We start from the raw sequence: 16,285 nt of genomic DNA, 5'->3' as shown, positions 1-16,285 counted from the left end.
TTTTGAAACGTATGATAACGGGCGACGAACATCGCATGCTTGCAAATTCTATTGCGCTTTTCTTTATTTATTTTCCCGTTGACCTACTCAAGTTCTGTTTCACACAACGTCGCGCAAGGAATAATTAATTAAATATTGGGTTGGCCAAAAAGTAATTGCGTTTTTTTCCAATAGATGGACATACGTGTCTTCAAATGTAACTAACTTCATTCTAAACCGCAAATTCATTATGTAAGTTAACAACTCACACAGTTCAAGCTTGTTTTACAAAAAGAAAGTACACGATTTCGTTAACAATTGTTTCTTTGCCGTCGATTTCAAAATGGAAAATCAAAAAGAACATTTTCCTCATATTTTCTTTTATTACTTCCGAAAAGGGAAAAACGCCGTGCAAGCTCATAAACAGTTATCTGATGTATATGGCGAGGATGCTTTAAAGCTGCGGCAGTGTCAAAATTGGTTTACTAAATTTCGATCTGGAGATTTTAATGTGAAAGATGCACCACGCTCAGGAAGGCCAATCGAAATTGATGATGACAAAAGAAAGGTACCGATCGATTCGAATCGGCGTTTAACGACACAAGAGATTGCTGAGAATCTTAACGTATCGAAATCGAGTGTTGAAAACCATTCAAAACGACTTGGATACATTAGTAAGCTCGATATTTGGGTACGACATGAGCTCGAAGAAATTCATCTCACTAAGCGTATTGACATCTGCGATTCTCTTTTGAAACGTGAGGAAAATGATCCATTTTTGAGACGTATGATAACAGGCGACGAAAAATGGATCGTCTACAACAACGTCAAACGAAAAAGATCGTCGAGCAAGCGTGATGAACCTGCTGAAAGCACTTGAAAAGCAGATATTCACCAAAGAAAGATTATGCTGTCAGTCTGGTGGGACTTTAAAGGTATTGTGTATTTTGAGCTGCTTGCAAGGAATCAAACCATTAATTCAGACGTATACTGTCGTCAACTGGATCAATTAAATGATGCCATCAAACAGAAACGTCGAGAATTGGTGAATCGCAAGGGTGTTGTGTTTCACCATGATAACGCTAGACCACGTACAAGTTTGGTCACTCGTGAAAAATTGTTGCAGCTTGGATGGGATGTGTTACCATGATGTTACCACATCCACCATATTCGCCAGACCTGGCACCATCAGATTACCATTCGTTTCGTTCTTTGCAAAACGCCTTGAATGGTAAAACCTTGACTGCTGATGAGGATATCAAATCGTTGTTGGAATTGTTTTTTGCTGAAAAAGATAAGAACTTTTTTGAGCGCGGAATCATGAAGTTGCCTGAAAAATGGCAAAAGATAATCAAACAAAATGGACAATATATTGTTTAATAAAGTTTTTGTTTCCCATGAAAAATTCGCCTTTTATTTATATAAAAAAAACGCAATTACTTTTTGGCCAACCCAATATACATATTCAGAATGTACTTTACCGCAGAACGTCATCGAACGTTTATCGACTTGTATAAACTCAGATCCTTTGTAAGTACCGTAGCGTTACGGATTCGTTTTTGACGAGTAAAGGCTGCTATTGAAAGTCGAACTGATGAATGATTTTTTTGACGATCCAATAATGTCTGGAGGATAGAGCCAGTGGAATTTCTACACTATATTTTTCAATAATGCCATATTGCACGTAGATGTATGTATATTTTCAACACATAATCATGCACAACTCATTTCGATCTTTAATTTCATCGAATCGATCGTGAATTTCTGTGAAGAGGTTGCGTAAAGTGAATGCATGGGATGAAGATAATTTATTGAATACGTGACGTACGGATGCTGGGCGATCTAAGGAGATTGAAGTAGATAATAATGCACCACCGATATACAAGAATACGTGTGCGTTGGTTTCTACTCTCTGCGAAAACCTAAACGTACATCACCAGCAGTACGTTTCAACTTTTGCACATGAACTTGAGCAGTCTGCGTTTTTTATTACACAGCATCGTCGACTGTAATGCCACACTTCTTCCTCGGAAAGTTAAAGAAGTCTCAAACGAGTCCTTTGATAAGATCGTGGAAAATCGTCAGTCCGATGTCATGGAGTTCCTCGAAGCAGGCCTGCTGGAATTGCTGGATCTGGTCTTTTTATCTACACTGAAAAGCATTGCAACATTATTTCATTAACGTAAGTTATAATTAGTTTATATCTTTTACATACACATCTATTAAATAATTGTAATTCTTTTTTTACGTACCTGCTGCTTCTTGAACCTCTTTTGAACATGTCCGTTAGCTTCTTCTTTAAATTCTTCTTCTCCAGTTTACTCCTTTCATTGATGCTAGTTTCAGAACCAGATGTCTGTCAAGTATTCGATCATTTTAATTAACAATGTTTCATTCGAAAGAAAATAGTTCCGAATATTTAAATTTCCTCTTGCCTGAAGCGAGTAGTCAGTCATATTCGGGTCGTCGACGCTGGACGATTTGGTCAATTTATGCGTTAATTTTTTTATTATCCCTTTGCCGTATTTCTTATCCCTCTCTAACATCTCGCTTTTCGTTGATCCTCCGGAGAGACGGCTAAGCGTAACATTAGCAAGTATCATTTTACAAATATTTCATATCTACAAAATGTTTATTACATTACGAACAATTATTTCGATACCTGTCCACGCTGGAATCTCTTTGTCGACTAACTCCGCGAGAATCAGCTTCCGATCCTTCCAGCGATTGCATACTGGATAAATTGCTGTCCGTGCCCCAAATAGCTGGAGACTAGAGTGGCATATGAATATAAATGATCAAGAGCATAAGGAAATTTTAATTAAGCGTAAATAGTTATTCAGACAATATAAAAAAATTAAACACTAATAATAACGTAAAAATGATTAGTAATTGCGTTATTACAAACTAGCATTTTATCTACCAATAGAATTTATATATTTTATGCTTTTGTACTTTCATATTTCATGAAACAATTTTCTGCATTTTTATGAAACATGTAATTGCGTTATTACAAACTAGCATTTTATCTACCAATAGAATTTATATATTTTGCTTTTGTACTTTCATATTTCATGAAACAATTTTCTGCATTTTTATGAAACATGTAATTGCGTTATTACAAACTAGCATTTTATCTACCAATAGAATTTATATATTTTGCTTTTGTACTTTCATATTTCATGAAACAATTTTCTGCATTTTTATGAAACATGTAATTGCATTATTACAAACTAGCATTTTATCTACCAATAGAATTTATATATTTCATGCTTTTGTACTTTCATATTTCATGAAACAATTTTCTGCATTTTTATGAAACATGTAATTGCGTTATTACAAACTAGCATTTTATCTACCAATAGAATTTATATATTTCATGCTTTTGTACTTTCATATTTCATGAAACAATTTTCTGCATTTTTATGAAACATGTAATTGCATTATTACAAACTAGCATTTTATCTACCAATAGAATTTATATATTTTATGCTTTTGTACTTTCATATTTCATGAAACAATTTTCTGCATTTTTATGAAACATGTAATTGCATTATTACAAACTAGCATTTTATCTACCAATAGAATTTATATATTTCATGCTTTTGTACTTTCATATTTCATGAAACAATTTTCTGCATTTTTATGAAACATGTAATTGCGTTATTACAAACTAGCATTTTATCTACCAATAGAATTTATATATTTCATGCTTTTGTACTTTCATATTTCATGAAACAATTTTCTGCATTTTTATGAAACATGTAATTGCGTTATTACAAACTAGCATTTATCTACCAATAGAATTTATATATTTCATGCTTTTGTACTTTCATATTTCATGAAACAATTTTCTGCATTTTTATGAAACATGTAATTGCGTTATTACAAACTAGCATTTTATCTACCAATAGAATTTATATATTTCATGCTTTTGTACTTTCATATTTCATGAAACAATTTTCTGCATTTTTATGAAACATGTAATTGCATTATTACAAACTAGCATTTTATCTACCAATAGAATTTATATATTTCATGCTTTTGTACTTTCATATTTCATGAAACAATTTTCTGCATTTTTATGAAACATGTAATTGCGTTATTACAAACTAGCATTTTATCTACCAATAGAATTTATATATTTCATGCTTTTGTACTTTCATATTTCATGAAACAATTTTCTGCATTTTTATGAAACATGTAATTGCATTATTACAAACTAGCATTTTATCTACCAATAGAATTTATATATTTTATGCTTCTGTACTTTCATATTTCATGAAACAATTTTCTGCATTTTTATGAAACATGTAATTGCATTATTACAAACTAGCATTTTATCTACCAATAGAATTTATATATTTCATGCTTTTGTACTTTCATATTTCATGAAACAATTTTCTGCATTTTTATGAAACATGTAATTGCGTTATTACAAACTAGCATTTTATCTACCAATAGAATTTATATATTTCATGCTTTTGTACTTTCATATTTCATGAAACAATTTTCTGCATTTTTATGAAACATGTAATTGCGTTATTACAAACTAGCATTTATCTACCAATAGAATTTATATATTTCATGCTTTTGTACTTTCATATTTCATGAAACAATTTTCTGCATTTTTATGAAACATGTAATTGCGTTATTACAAACTAGCATTTTATCTACCAATAGAATTTATATATTTCATGCTTTTGTACTTTCATATTTCATGAAACAATTTTCTGCATTTTTATGAAACATGTAATTGCATTATTACAAACTAGCATTTTATCTACCAATAGAATTTATATATTTTATGCTTCTGTACTTTCATATTTCATGAAACAATTTTCTGCATTTTTATGAAACATGTAATTGCATTATTACAAACTAGCATTTTATCTACCAATAGAATTTATATATTTCATGCTTTTGTACTTTCATATTTCATGAAACAATTTTCTGCATTTTTATGAAACATGTAATTGCGTTATTACAAACTAGCATTTTATCTACCAATAGAATTTATATATTTCATGCTTTTGTACTTTCATATTTCATGAAACAATTTTCTGCATTTTTATGAAACATGTAATTGCGTTATTACAAACTAGCATTTATCTACCAATAGAATTTATATATTTCATGCTTTTGTACTTTCATATTTCATGAAACAATTTTCTGCATTTTTATGAAACATGTAATTGCGTTATTACAAACTAGCATTTTATCTACCAATAGAATTTATATATTTCATGCTTTTGTACTTTCATATTTCATGAAACAATTTTCTGCATTTTTATGAAACATGTAATTGCGTTATTACAAACTAGCATTTTATCTACCAATAGAATTTATATATTTTGCTTTTGTACTTTCATATTTCATGAAACAATTTTCTGCATTTTTATGAAACATGTAATTGCGTTATTACAAACTAGCATTTTATCTACCAATAGAATTTATATATTTCATGCTTTTGTACTTTCATATTTCATGAAACAATTTTCTGCATTTTTATGAAACATGTAATTGCATTATTTACAAACTAGCATTTTATCTACCAATAGAATTTATATATTTCATGCTTTTGTACTTTCATATTTCATGAAACAATTTTCTGCATTTTTATGAAACATGTAATTGCGTTATTACAAACTAGCATTTTATCTACCAATAGAATTTATATATTTTGCTTTTGTACTTTCATATTTCATGAAACAATTTTCTGCATTTTTATGAAACATGTAATTGCGTTATTACAAACTAGCATTTTATCTACCAATAGAATTTATATATTTTATGCTTCTGTACTTTCATATTTCATGAAACAATTTTCTGCATTTTTATGAAACATGTAATTGCATTATTACAAACTAGCATTTTATCTACCAATAGAATTTATATATTTTATGCTTTTGTACTTTCATATTTCATGAAACAATTTTCTGCATTTTTATGAAACATGTAATTGCGTTATTACAAACTAGCATTTTATCTACCAATAGAATTTATATATTTCATGCTTTTGTACTTTCATATTTCATGAAACAATTTTCTGCATTTTTATGAAACATGTACTCACTTGTTGACGCTCAGATGTTTGTTCCAAAGAAAGACTCTTTCTCTTCAAACGCGGTTTACTACGATTCAATATTATTCCTTTTCCTGGATCGCTCTCTACTGATGTCGATCTAAATCATCACAACATTCTTTGAGTTCTTAATAGTTCTTTTTAGGTATCTCGAGATATATCAGATCAAATATATAAATCGTAAAACTCACCTTTTGCTCAATTTCTTCATTCGCGTTGCGTTCACTTCATCCGTTGTTTTCTTCGATTCCTTGAGTTCCTTTGCTACGTCCATTAATTTCTTAATAGTGTATTCTAATTTCTCTGTTCTTTCGCCGAGTATCGGGCTTATAACTGCAAACGCAAATATGCGGTTTATACAATGCATCTACAAGATGTTGAAATTCAATGAAGTTATATTTCCAATTTACCTTTCACGTCGCTCTTCGTCTCCAACATTGGCGAAGACTCTCTCGATTTTGGTCCCTGTAAATGAATAAGCACTTTTAAAACGTTTTCGTAGTTTTACATATTTATAATGATTATTATAACATTGTATAAGTACTGATTATACGAGTATTTATAATCTATCTCGTACCTTCAATCGTCTCGGCGGAGTTGGCGTGTATACTTCAGGTGTTCCATTCTCCCTCACGGTGTTCAGTTCGGGGAAAAGTTGTAACAGGTCTTGTACTTGCTGCATAAGAATGTTTATATTGCGCAGTTCAATTTGCTCCGACTTGGATTTGTTAAATATCACTTCTTTGAGTTCCTGCCTCTCCTTCTCATGTCGTTCCTTTTCTCGTCTCATTTTCTCGTTGCTCGTTCTTAATTTCGCATGCGCGTCCCTCAGCTCGAGTAGATCGCATTGCAGCTAGAATTGATCCATTATAATTAGCAAAGTGAAGGAATTATGACAAATTTTTCAATAATTATAATTTCAAACCATTCCACAGTGGGCTAAACTCGAAAAACGCTGGCCAAAAGTAATAACTCGAAAACATGACGTTTTAGAAAAAAATGTTTCAAATAAAAGTTATAGGGTTTTAAATCAGGTATTAGATAGTAATACTAGTATGACCTTGAATAGCGTTGCCAAGGTCACGCAAAGGTCACCTTGAATTTTTTAAATGGGAACCTCCAGTTTTCATTAGATATTTTTGTAGCTTACCTCAAGAGCTTTTCAGAACACTATAACAAAGTATTTATCCGTCAAATACTTCGAAGTTATGAAGCTTGAAAATTACAGTCGCTACCGCGCCGCGTCGTACGTTTCGCGGCATTTAAAAATTTCACGGTGATCTGTACATGATCTTGACAACACTATCAAGGTCATACTGGTATTGCTATGTAATGCTTCACTTAAAAACCTACAACTTTCATTTCAAACATTTTTTACCAAAACGCCAAATTTTCGAGTTATTACGATATGAAAATTAAAATGAAACATCCTGTATATAACGCAAAGGTGTGCGTTGGTGTGCACAATTTAAACGGAAATACTTAGTTTGAATCCTACACAAGATGATAAAACAAGAATCCCAAACAGCCTTTTACAGCTATTTAAAAAAATGATATTGAACTTTACTTCTTTCTTATATTTTAAGAAACCAAAAACTTAGATTAACACAAATCGATGAACAAACATTTTTAATGGTTATAACTGTTTGGGGAAAGAGTTTCAATTCTATTTATAGAGTAAAAAGCAAAATTACTTGCATTCATAATTCGTTTTTCGGAACATTAACGCATTGCCTCCTATTAATTGTTGATTAATGGGAAGGAAATTTTTCCTACGAAATCCATTCACATTTTTGAAAATACTGATATCCACGAATCAAAAAAGGTCGAAATGCACAGATTTGCAAGAGTTGAAAAAATTCGACTTTTGGCCAGCTTTTTTCGATTCTAGCCCACTGTGCATTCGTATGTATTATACAAGCGTTTCAGTTAATAATATATAATATCAATCACCTCCAATAATTTTTTCTTCTTTTCTTCTTTCTCTTCATCGAATACCTTCTTTTGCTGATCTTGCCTCCTTTTATTTTCAAGTCGCTCCTTACTTCGTTCTCTCTCTATCTGCAAGGATAACATTCATAAAGAACAACGGCTATTAATTTTACATGTGGTTTTGTTTAACGTCTATTAAAAAGCTATCAACATGAATACCTCGAATAGCGTTTGCCGTAAATCTCGTGCTAGCGTAGCCGTCTCCTGCAGCAACCTCTGATGCTCTTCTCTCTCCTTTTGCCAGGCTAACTCCATTCGCACTTTTAATCCGGGAATTTTCGAGCGTCCACTGGTGAGTAATCGTTCTTCCTCCAACTGCGATCATAAAGAATTTATAATGATATAAATAATTTGCGAAGTTCATTGCATTTTTATCTAGTTAATTTAGTTTATTTATTTGATAATTACCTCATTAATACGCGATTGTAATTCGGATACTTTAACGTGACTGGCAGATTTCTCGGACACTAGCTCAGCTTTTAGCCTAGAAGCTTCGAGTCTCGTCTCAGAAAGTTCATCTTCCATGCAACTAATCTGTTTCTCCAGTACTAATATGTTGGCTTTTGTTGATTCTTCATCCTAAAAAAGAATATACTTTTGCAATATCCGATGAATTTAATTATAAATAAATTCAGCATGTCATTAATATTGCTTTAATGTAGAAAAATAATTATACATGGAAGACATTGTTATTAAAAATGTTAAATATTATTATTTAGAATGTTCTATAGCATCTACTATTAAAATTGTTACCGGTAATTTTGAGACATCCTGTATAGCGGTATTGTAAATCTTCATAATAAATGATATATTCATTACTCACTTCATCCGACTTTCCAGAGGATGCATTGGACTGTCTACCTTGTCTTGTGGACTTTAGTTCACCTATCGTTTTTTGAGCACCCTCCAACATGTGCTTATAAGTGTCGCGTTCGCGTTTGTATCGCGACAATTGATTCTGTATTGCTTGGATTTCGTCATTGATCGCCGTGATTCTATGTTCATAACGCATTTTACACTGCGCCAGATCTGCTTTCTTGGCCTTTTCCGTGTTTGACAAGGCATTTTTCAATTTTCGAATTTCCGATTCCAGTGCCGTAGTGTCCGGCGTTAACACTTGATGAATCTTGGAGACCGCTTCGTAATCTTTCAATTTCGCCGACAGATCGTCATTCTACAAGTTATAAATGATAAATACAAGTTTTTAAATAAGAATGAAAATTAAAGTTATACTTACATTATAACGTATTTAGAAATTGCTAAAAAACACTGATATTTTGTATATTTTTAAAGCAATATAAACAAATTAGATATGTATTTACCACTTTTCTCATATCTTCCAGTCGTTCCAGTAAAGTAGCATTTTCTTTTTTTAATGTATTAATTTCATCATTTAATTCTATTACAATAACTTTGTTCGGTGCCTGATTGTCACGAACTTGGCTCTAAAATTGCAGATCAAAGAGATATAGCTTTTTAAATCTATAACGTAAATTAAAAATTCGAAATAATGTACTTTACATTAATATAGCAGGCGACTGCATAATAATTAACGTACCTCAAGTGCAGATTTTTCTAATCGCCATTCGTTCTCTTTCGTTTTCGTCGAGTTACGTAACTCTTCAAGTTCTGTTTGAATTTTCTTTAAATCCTTTTTATACTCGGTACATTTACTGTAATAAAATGTAAAATTATATGAGGCATATAATATTAGGAGTGTGATTTAGTTTTGAGGGTTTTGCAACAGATGGCTGTAGTGTCAGTTTGTTCCAATAGCTGTTTCCGATAACTTGTTTCTTACAGTGTTGACATTATCCATGACATTTAGTAGCATTATAGCAATAGATGCAATAACAGTCGTGTTTATATCATCGTAAAAATGCAACTTCCGAAAGAGCATTTTCGACATGCGTTGCTTTTGTTTTTTAATCAAAAGAAAACTGCCGCTGACGGTTATAGAATTCTTGTGGAAACTTATGGTGATTCTGCCCCATCAATTAAGACGTGCGAATACTGGTTTAGACGCTTTAAAAGTGGTGATACTGATGTGAAGGACAAAGAACGCTCGGGACAACCAAGAAAGCTTGAAAATGCAGATTTGCAAGCGTTATTGCACGAAAATCCAACACAATCCACTTCAGAACTTGCCAGAGCATTAAACGTTGATCGTACAACAGTTGCCAAACATTTACATGAAATGGGAAAAATTCAGAAAGAAGGGAAATGGGTTCGACATCAATTATCGGAAAGTGCCATTTGAACATTTGCATTTCGTTGATCGCCAGGCAAAAAAAGAAGAGTCTTTTGTCTCGGATTGTTACTGGGGGTGAAAAGTGGATCTATTTTGATAATCCGAAACGCAGAAAATCATGGGTGGGTCCAGGCGAACCATCAACATCCACTCCGAGACGCAATATTGACGGTTCAAAAGTAATGCTCTGTATTTGGTGGGATAGTGTACTATGAGCTGTTAAATCCGCACGAGACTGTCACGGCTGATCGTTATCGACACCAAGTGTACAAGTTGAAGCAAGCATTGGACCAAAAATGACCACCAATTGCGAGTAAACGACGGAAAGTGATTCTTCTTCGTGACAACGCTCGACCTCACGTTGCGTTATCAGTGAAACAAACACTATTAGAGCTTGAATGGGAAGTCTTACCGCACCCCGCGTATTCGCCGGACATTGCTCCATGCGATTATTATTTGTTCCGGTGGATGCAACACGCTTTAGAGGATACACACTTTGATAATTTGGAAGAAGTGCGAAAATTCGTCGACGAATGAATCAACTCAAAAGAAGAGTCATTTTATCGTGGTGGAATCCATCTCTTGCCAGAAAGATGGGAAAAAGTTATGGAAAACGAAGGAAAATATTTGGATTAAGGTATTCATTCATTATCATATTTAAATACATGCGTTTTTGAGCAAAAAAACCCTCAAAACTAAATCACACCCCTCATATAATTACATAAGATTACACGAGGCATTTAAGGGGGGAGCCTGCTTTAGAACGTTGAAAATAAGGTATAATTTTACGAATTTTTTTGGAGAAACTATACAGCGGATCATTATAAAACTTTGATGCATTTATTACTACATGTTTAAAGATAAAAAAATTATTTTTTGATTTGAATATATCGCCTGTAGAGGTCGTCCTGGAGGCACCTTAGTGCAGCCGGCGTTATAAATTGGTGAGCATTCTCCTGCCTCCAAATTTCATCCAAACTTAAAAATTGAAATATTTTCTCGTTATTTATGAATTCCCATCGTCGATGAACCTTTAATATTCATAAAAACATTAAGTTAAACAATTACTTTTGCATGAAAAAGTTCAAAAACTTTGTCTAAAAATCGTACTTTTGTGTTCTAAGCTCCACCATTTTGGCACTTTTCAACTTTTTTCTTCTCTCTTTGGTTCATCGACGATGGGAATTCATAAATAACGAGAACATATTTCAATTTTTCAGTTTAGACGAAATTTGGTGGCAGGAGAATGCTCACCAATTTGCAATGCCGGCGACGCGGCTGCACTAAGATTTCTCCAGGACGACCTCTACAAGCGATACATTCAAATCAAAAAATAATTTTTTTATCTTTAAACATGTACTAATAAATGCATCAAAGTTTTATAATGATCCGCTGTATAGTTTCTCCAAAAACAATTCGTAAAATATACCTTATTTTCAGCGTTCTAAAGCAGGCTCCCCCCTTAATATCGTTGGCAGTGAATTCTTACTCCTCACACTGTTAGTGTTGAATTGCTGTTTACCTATTCAGAGATTCTTTATCCCTTTCAATTTGTAGTTTCGAGTTCGTAAGCTCTTGCCACTTTTTGGTCAGTGCTTCTTGCTCTTGTTTCTGCTTTTTAATCTCATTCTCGAGATCTGAAAGTTGAATAAGTTACGATAAATTCGAAATTAAAAAATATAATGATGGAATCTTTAAGTTAATAAGTATTTTCTTGATAAAATTTCCTGATACTGTACTCAAGATTTTCTCATTGTACGTCTGTTTCATTTCATTTATTCGCTTCGTATTTTGTCCAGCCTTTTCTAAAGAAGTTATCTTCTTTTGGAGCGCTGCTATTTCGGTTTCTTTTGTCTCTTTCTCGCTGTTAAGCTGTGATGTTAATTTCTCGCTCTCTCGTTTAAGTTCCGTAATTTCTGTAGTCAGATCTGTGATCTTGGTTGATGTAGTTGATTTCGTGTTCTCCAACTCCTTTTTGAGACGTTTTACTTCAGCATCAAGTTTTGTTTTTGTTTGTTCAACCTGTTTCAACCGGTAAAAATAAAATGATCCGTAAGATAAACTGTAATTACAAATGTAGGGAATTATAGATAAAAAAGGTATTATAAAGTAAAGATACTTACGGACGTTATTGATTGCGACATTTTCGATTCTCTTTCGGTGTGCGATGATAAATCATCCTGCAGTTTCTTACAATTCTCTTGTTCTTGCGATAGCTTTTCTTTCAACTCATTTATTGTTACTTCCATCTTCGCGGAATCTTTTTCCGACGATTTGGCCGTTTCTACATTTCAACAAAAATTGCAATTATGTTTTAATAACTTACTGATAACTTATATGTTGAGCACATAATAAATATTGAAGATTTATTGAAAAATTCAGAAATGTTATGAGCGAAAAAACCAAGATTCAAACGTTACCGAGGTCTTTTTTCAGTTGCACAACCTCGTTATAAACTTTTAATTTTTCAGCTGATAGTGAAGAAGTTTAGATTCAACTTTTCCTTTTCTTCTGAGAGTGATACTTTCTCTTTTTCCCACGCTTTTCTTCAACTTCACGTAAAGTAACTGCTTCGTTCCAACTTTCTCTTCACTGCAATAAAATTTAGCAATTAGAGATTCGCAGGTGTTATCATTTATAATTTCAGATTGAGAAATTGTCTACCATTTTGTAGTTCTGTGGTTTTAGTGTCGTCTAATTTTACGCTTGGTTGAACCTTTTTCTTTTCTTTCTCACTGGCCAATTCCTTCACGTAGACTCCAATTGTTCTTTAAGCAAGTCGTATCTTTTAAAAGCGATCATACTTTAAATTATTATCTTTTTGTTTCACATCCGCTATGTCACATTATGACCATTTTTAATGTTGGTGAAGATATTCATCATGTCTTCTAAAATGTTAATTATCGAATAATATGAAAGATCAATTAAGTTTTGTAAAATTAACATTGTAAAATCAAGATGCAACAAGTAGCCAAACCTATTCTTTTTCCATTTCGTCAACCATCTTTTTGAGTTGTATTTTCGTTGTAGCATCTGTCGGTTTCTTTTGCGTTCTATTCTGGAATGCATTGCTTACTTTTTGCAGAGTCTCTTCTGTTTTCTTCATCTAAGATAAATGAAAATATTTTGCATGGAATTATTTAATTTAATTTATACTTAAATATAACTTTATAGGAAAATAGAGCAATGATTTTATAATAGCTACTCGTGATGTAATAACGAATTTCTTTCTTTATGATTATTATGTACTTCAAATTTTTATACCTCTTCATGTTTCTTTTCCAGAGCAGATCGTTCATTCTCTAATTCTTCAGCTTTACGCTCTATTTTTCTCAGTTTGAACGACAATATTCGACAATTCTTGTTTGACTGCTCTAAACTTTTTCGAAACGGTATACTCATGCTGCTGTTCATCCCTTATGTGTGGAAATTACATTCGTATGATAAACAACACATATTGTATAGTACAGTATGTCCATTTAATATTGTCACGTCTTATATTTTAAGAAACAAAAAACTTAGATTAACACAAATCGATGAACAAACATTTTTAATGGTTATAACTGTTTGGGGAAAGAGTTTCAATTCTATTTATAGAAGTAAAAAGCAAAATTACTTGCATATTAATTCGTTTTCGGAACATTAACGCTTGCCTCCTATTAATTGTTGATTAATGGAAGGAAATTTTTCCTACGAAATCCATTCACATTTTGAAAATACTGATATCCACGAAATCAAAAAGGTCGAAATGCACAGATTTGCAAGAGTTGAAAAAAATCGACTTTTGGCCAGCTTTTTTCGATTCTAGCCCACTGTGCATTCGTATGTATTATACAAGCGTTTCAGTTAATAATATATAATATCAATCACCTCAATAATTTTTTCTTTTCTTTTTCTCTTCATCGAATACTTCTTTTGCTGATCTGCTCCTTTATTTTCAAGTCGCTCCTTACTTCTTCTCTCTCTCTATCTGCAAGATAACATTCATAAAGAACAACGGCTATTAATTTTACATGTGGTTTTGTTAACGTCTATTAAAAGCTATCAACATGAATACCTCGAATAGCGTTTGCCGTAAATCTCGTGCTAGCGTAGCCGTCTCCTGCAGCAACCTCTGATGCTCTTCTCTCTCCTTTTGCCAGGCTAACTCCATTCGCACTTTTATCCGGGAATTTTCGAGCGTCCACTGGTGAGTAATCGTTCTTCCTCCAACTGCGATCATAAAGAATTTATAATGATATAAATAATTTGCGAAGTTCATTGCATTTTATCTAGTTAATTTAGTTTATTTATTTGATAATTACCTCATTAATACGCGATTTAATTCGGATACTTTACGTGACTGCAGATTTCTCGGACACTAGCTCAGCTTTTAGCCTAGAAGCTTCGAGTCTCGTCTCAGAAAGTTCATCTTCCATGCAACTAATCTGTTGTCTCAGTCATAATATGTTGGCTTTTGTTGATTCTTCATCCTAAAAAAGAATATACTTTTGCAATATCCGATGAATTTAATTATAAATAAATTCAGATGTCATTATATTGCTTTAATGTAGAAAAATAATTTACATGGAAGACATTGTTATTAAAAATGTTAAATATTATTATTTAGAATGTTCTATAGCAGTTTACTATTAAAATTGTTACCGGTAATTTTGAGACATCCTGTAGCGGTATTGTAAATCTTCATAATAAATGATATATTCATACTCACTTCATCCGACTTTCCAGAGGATGCATTGACTGTCTACCTTGTCTTGTGGACTTTAGTTCACCTATCGTTTTTTGAGCACCCTCCAACATGTGCTTATAAGTGTCGCGTTCGCTTTGTATCGCGACAATTGATTCTGTATTGCTTGGATTTCGTCATTGATCGCCGTGATTCTATGTTCATAACGCATTTTACACTGCGCCAGATCTGCTTTCTGCTTTCCGTGTCTTGACAAGGCATTTTCAATTTTCGAATTTCCGATTCCAGTGCCGTAGTGTCGCGCGTTAACACTTGATGAATCTTGGAGACCGCTTCGTAATCTTTCAATTTCGCCGACAGATCGTCATTCTACAAGTTATAAATGATAAATACAAGTTTTAAATAAGAATAAAATTAAAGTATACTTACATTATAACGTATTTAAAAATTGCTAAAAAACACTGATATTTTGATATTTTTAAAGCAATATAAACAAATTAGATATGTATTTACCACTTTTTCTCATATCTTCCAGTCGTTCCAGTAAAGTAGCATTTTCTTTTTTTAATGTATTAATTTCATCATTTAATTCTATTACAATAACTTTGTCGGTGCCTGATTGTCACGAACTTGGCTCTAAAATTGCAGATCAAAGAGATATAGCTTTTTAAATCTATAACGTAAAATTAAAAATTCGAAATAATTGTACTTTACATTAATATAGCAGGCGACTGGCATAATAATTAACGTACCTCAAGTGCAGATTTTCTAATCGCCATTCGTTTCTCTTTCGTTTCGTCGAGTTACGTAACTCTTCAAGTTCTGTTTGAATTTTCTTTAAATCCTTTTTATACTCGGACATTTACTGTAATTAAAATGTAAAATTATATGAGGCATATAATATTAGGAGTGTGATTTAGTTTTGAGGGTTTGCAACAGATGCTGTAGTGTCAGTTTGTTCCAATAGCTGTTTCCGATTAACTTGTTTCTTACAGTGTTGACATTATCCATGACATTTATAGCATTATTTAGCAATAGATGCAATAACAGTCGTGTTTATATCATCGTAAAAATGCAACTCCGAAAGAAGCATTTTCGACATGCGTTGCTTTGGTTTTCTAATCAAAAGAAACTGCCGCTGACGTATAGAATTCTTGTGAAACTTATGGTGATTCTGCCCCATCAATTAAGACGTGCGAATACTGTTTAGACGCTTTAAAAGTGGTGATACTATTGAAGGACAAAAAACGCTCGGGACAACCAAGAAAGCTTGAAAATGCAGATTTGCAAG

General features: G+C 32.5%; 1 pseudogene; it reads right to left on the bottom strand.

Annotated features, from left to right (window-relative positions):
• Positions 1-1,657: 1,657 nt before the first annotated feature.
• Positions 1,658-13,266, bottom strand: LOC113563451 (annotated as a pseudogene).
• Positions 13,267-16,285: the final 3,019 nt, after the last annotated feature.

This window comes from Ooceraea biroi, chromosome 14 (assembly GCF_003672135.1).
Source record: "Ooceraea biroi isolate clonal line C1 chromosome 14, Obir_v5.4, whole genome shotgun sequence".
Lineage (NCBI taxonomy): Eukaryota > Metazoa > Arthropoda > Insecta > Hymenoptera > Formicidae > Ooceraea > Ooceraea biroi.
The sequence above is the reverse complement of the archived record's forward strand: the minus strand, read 5'-3'. Positions and strand labels throughout refer to the sequence as shown.